Raw genomic sequence first — 5,693 nt, forward strand, 5'->3', positions numbered from 1 at the left:
AGGGGGTGCTTTACTTGCTTTTATTATTTTGTTTAATTCTTGCATATCTAACTTTAAATGTTAAAACCTCAAACCACCAACTCTCCTTGCCCCCCCCCCCCCCCCCCCCCCCCCCCCCCCCCCCCCCCCCTCTTGAGGAAGCCACTTAGGCCAATATGAGGGGTTGTGTGCCATTATATCAACAACTAGGGGGGTGGCATCGAACCAAGCCGGTTCGCGAGCGGCTCAAGCTCAGATTGCTTCGATTCAAGATCCAGATATGTCTCGTTTGAGTTAACGAGCCGAGCTTGACGAATCATGATTCGGTTCAAAAAGCTCGCTAGCCGGCTCGTTAACGGGCTCGTGAGTCGTGGGAGTTGGGAGGGGGGGACACCGAGCTCCTCCTGTCCGCCGATGTGGCCACCTTAGTCGCCGTTGACTGAGTCACAAAAATCTGATTTACATTATACCAACAACTAGGGGTGGCATTGAACCGAGCTGATTCATGAGCGGCTCGGGATCCAGATATGGCACGTTTGAGTTAATGAGTTGAGCTTGACCGAATCATGATTCAGATCAAAGTTCGTGAGCCGGCTCGTTAACGGACTAGTGAGTCGCAGGATCGGCGGGGGGGGGGGGGGGGGGGGGGGGGGGGGGGGGGGGGGGGGGGGGTGGTGGAGGGGCCCTCTCCCATCCTCTGTCGCTGTCGACAGCTCCTCACCGGCCGCTACATCCCCTTCCCTCCGATTTCTTTGCCTCTGTTTCCGTCGCCGACGATAGGTCCTCAGCGGAAAACCAGAGAGTCCTAAGTTGGGAGAAATAATCCTCTCCCCGCCCGCCCCCCCCTAAACCAATGAAACCCCGCGCAAAGACGATTTTGCACGTGTGAAAGTCACACGTGCGAGATCATAAACAAGTAAAAAAAAAAAAACTCTATGGCCGTTCCTCATGGCTCTTAAAGAAATTGAAAAGACATTTTAGTGAAAATACGTTTCTAGATACTATTTGTGGTTTTTTCAAGAAATTATAAAAAGACAGTTTTAGTTGAAATATAGGGACCTCATGTTTTTTGGAAACATTTTCTAATTAGAAATTTTTATTAAAAAAATCATATAATATTCTAAGTAAGATTTTCCTGCCAAGATGGGCTAGAAAATCGCATTAAAATTTTTTGAATAAGTATTTGATAGTTGATGCTATAATACTTTTAGCATGAGGCAATTTTCATAGAAATTTTGTGTTTGACATTTTATTTGATTAAAAATTTATCGATAAGTATAATAATATATTAGATTGATTATTAATTTTTATTTATTTCCCTGTAAGAGGCAATAAGAGGTCCATTTAACTTTCCCTAAGAAAATTTTAAAATATTTCTTGTAATTTTCTATTAAGTCTCTAATAGTAATAGGATTTTATTTAAATTTTTTTTAAAAAAAATATGTATCCTAGGAAAAACATTTCTAGTTTTTCCTAGAATATAAATTTTCAATCAGGGGCACTAAGGAGGTGATAATAAATTTATGGCCAAATTCAAAATTTACAAAATAAGGTAGACAACATTTGGGGTAAAAAAGATTAATATTGGTGGGTTCTAATCCATTATTGAGATTCAATCCCGAACCTCCCCTATCATTCTTTTTTTTTTTTAAATGTATGCATAATTTTATAGATAATTTATTTGACATATATTTTATGTAGACTATTAAATGTAGGTTAACCTCAAACTCGGTTAAAATTATTAGGTTCGAGCTCGATTACAAATTTAGGCTCGAGTTCGAGTTCAAAATCTTTAAATCAAACTCGGCTCGAACATAGGAAGGTTCAGACTCAGTTGGATTCGATGCCACCCTTATGGTCTAATTTTAAGTAGAGGTCATGCCAAATTTTTTGTAGAAGTCATGCCCAATTTTATGTAAAATATATGCCCAATTTTATGTAAAATGTATGTATAAATTTTATATACAATTTATTTGACATGTATTTTTTGAAAAGTTTTAAATGTATGTTGGAGCTCAAACTTGAGACATATAATTTTTGAAAAGTTTTAAATGAATGTTGAAACTCAAGCTCGGCTCGTACTTGGTTAAAACTATTGGGCTCGAGTTCAATAACAATTTTAGGCTCGAGGCTAGGCTCGGTTCAAGTTCAAGTTCGAAATATTTAAATCAACCTCGGCTCGAACATAGGCAAGTTCGGGCTCAATTATTAGAGAGCGAAAATGTTCCTACTACATCATTTTAGAAAGTTATACAATAGCTTCAAGAGGTGAAGTGAAACTGCTTCAGTCCCTAATACCACAAGATTGATTTAAAGTTGGCCTTTTTAGTATTGCCAATAGCACCATCAGGTGAATGGAAACTAATGGTTGGACTAATGATATAGAAGTTAGAGGCCTCTTGCCTCAAGGCCAATAGAAATGGGCCATGAAAACTTGACTTAATAGTACTACCTTTGAAGGATCCAATCATGTGAATGTACCAAAGGTGAAGTGAAAATTATTCTAAGCCAGAAGTTCTGTTAGCCTGAACTAAAGTCATGAAAAGGTTGTCTTATTACTATACTTGTGATACTTTGGACCAACTTAGGAAAACATTTAGACTAATAGTACAAGACTAGGAGACCATTTGTTTCAAAGTTTGCAAGATTGGGTCATACAAGGTTAACCTATGGCTATAACACTGACAATTTTGGATTAGATCTAGTCATGTGACGACCAATGATTTGAGGCTCAATAAGCCTTAATGTTAATACCCCAATAATTAATTTACAAATATTAGGCATGAAAGACCTCTGATTTTTTGGATGAAAATGCTTTGTAATATTACTAACCTTGGCAAACACAAAATAACATCCTCATGTACATCTACCCAGGACTAACCTTCCACATTCCCGCTTATCAAGCAATACTAGTATCTCTCAAAAGAAAAGAAGTCATTTGTATACACACTTTTCCATTTACATGCATATAATATAACTATATAACTTTCATATCTATAGACACATACTGATAGCTCTCAATCCAAGGGTAGAATACATCTCTAGTCAACCTATCCAAATTGCCAATGGATTCAACTTCAAAATACTTCACGTTGGTGTGCGAAGTAAGCTAAGCAGTTTCCTTATTCCTCTGAAAAGATATATAAAAAGGGTGAACTAATTGCCCAAAAAGTCCTATCCATGGTTAAATCAGAATTAACAAAGTGTCATCAATCCATCATAAACATTAAGGAAAGAATAAAAATAATAATCAAAGCACTTAGCAATTGTATAAACTTTAATCAAACTATTGTGAGTTGTGAATTCTTAGTAAAATGGTACATGCATTATCATCTCACAAGTCAACATGAACTATTCTAATGGAGACCAAGGACCAATTAAATGAAAAAAACTATGCATAGGAGCACTTATATCATCATTAACCAAACAACTTGAAATATCAATTTCAAGCAGCATGGTACATCGACTTTATAAGGCAAGGTATGGTTACTTATCATGGAGAGCACTACGTGAATTTAGTTTTTTATTTTTTTTTCATATTCCACATTATAATGACCATGTTATTGAGTCCAAGAGCTAAACACCATAGCTACTGAATCTACTCTAATTGCACAACCATTAAAATTTTGTTAAACACATACCATGTATGTTCACATTTAATGTGATTCATCTATAATAAAACTTGCAAATGTTATCATATGAGATGCATTATATAATTGGACTACAATCATACCCTTATTGGTCACTCAAATGAGGTCCTTATCACTACAGATGAGGCACATTACTTCTTGATGTTGGATTTGGTATTTTGATCCCCACAAAAAATTTACCAGCCCTACTTGGTGTCCCAAGTGAGGTCCATACCATCTTGCCAATGTTCTGAGGCCCAAACTTCCCCTTGTAGGTGGGGCACTGCTACATTTTGGCACTTGGCATCCCAAGTAGGGGTGGCTTCAAACCGAGTCGGCTCGCAAGCGGCTCAGTACCGGCTCTATTTGATTCGTTATCTATCAAGCTCGAGCACCGAAATTGGCTTGTTTATCTTAACGAGTCGAGCTCGATCGAAGTCAAGTTCGTTTCGTTTGCTTGCGAGCCAGCTCGAGGTGAGTTGGATCGCTATCGGGATCGCAAGCGAGAGGGGGTGCGGGAGCGGGAGCGAGTTTCCCCTCCTCATCACTGTCAAGCCCCTCCCGTCGGCTGTTGTCGCAGCTGTTCGTTGGCCGTCTCTACCGCCATCGCAGCTGCTCGTCGGTCGCCTCTGTGGCCGTCCATTCGATTTCTCCCTCTCCTTGTCGTCGCCGCCGCCTCCGTCGCAGCCGTCATCCATCCCCGGCGCTTTAACCCCTTCCCTCCGTGTCATAAAATAAAAAAATTATGATTATAATTTACATAGAAATCCATCTTCTATGCCCAATTTTGTTGTGTTTGATTATTGTGTGGGGTTTATTTATAATGTTATGCAGTGTATGGAGTGTTTAGACTATTTTATGGAGTGTATAAACAATTTCATGGAGTGTTTATAGAATGTATAGACAATTTTATGGAGTGTTTATGCAGGTATTATGTATATTGATTATGCCCAATTTTAAGAAGAAGTAATACCAAAATTTATACAAGTATTATATATATAGATTATGCTCAATTTTAAGTAAAGGTTATACTCAATCTTATACACGTATTATATATATATATATATAGGTTATGCCCAATTTTATGTAAAATGTATGCATAATTTTATATATATTTTAATCGATATATATTTTTTGAAAAGTTTTAAATGTATGTTGAGGCTCGAGGCGGGGCGAAGCTCGAAACTCGGCTCGAAATATTTAAATCAAACTCGGCTCGAATATAAGCAGGTTCGGGCTCTGCTCGGCTCGATGCCACACCTAATCCCAAGTGAGGTCCATACCATCTTGCCAATGTTCTGACAAGGTCCACATAATCTTTCTCTAGTCACCTAGTTGAGGCCCAAACTTCCCATTGTAGGTGAGGCACTACCACATTTTGGATCTAGAGATTCATATATAACCCTCAGGTACTGAAGGCCCAAATACCCGTACCTACCAAGTTGGTAAGGTCCATACCCTTTGCCTCTTCATGAGGTGAGGCCTGTGATGCTATTCATCTAAAGAATTAGATACATTCAAGAAAACCATTAGTTTAATAACCTTACCATAACACAACACAATAACTTTACAAGGCCAATCCTTCAAAAAAAATTTGATGTTATGCCCATGCAAGGCAGTTGTAAATATACTATTTTGGTTAACCTCAACCACAAGAGAAACCCAAGTAACATAATCAAGTACAGCCTCATACAACTAATGAAATATGAAGAATACACAATTCTGCACATATTTGACCCATGCATGTTGATATTACATGAGCTAAGGAGTCGAAGTACAATAAGCAAATTTACCAATGAAAAGAAACAACATAACATGCCCTGAAAGTAATAGCTTAAAAAATTATTAGAACAACAATCTTATTCACAATGGTCTAAAGATATTACAGCTAACCTGAAATCCATCTTCTATGCACCCAAACAGCAAATAGTTCCTAGAAGGTTAGAAACAAACTTGAAATCTCAACTACATTTATATCCAAAACTAAGAGGCATAAATTTTTAACAAAATATCTATTGGGAACAAGCTCCTAAGGAGACAGAAATCGGGTTGTTGTTTGTATAGGTTATAAATAGATTGATCATG

This window comes from Aristolochia californica, unplaced genomic scaffold (genome assembly GCF_029961685.1).
Source record: "Aristolochia californica isolate CCGP_79_NKW_82.1479 unplaced genomic scaffold, dmAriCali1.0.hap1 SCAF_9, whole genome shotgun sequence".
Lineage (NCBI taxonomy): Eukaryota > Viridiplantae > Streptophyta > Magnoliopsida > Piperales > Aristolochiaceae > Aristolochia > Aristolochia californica.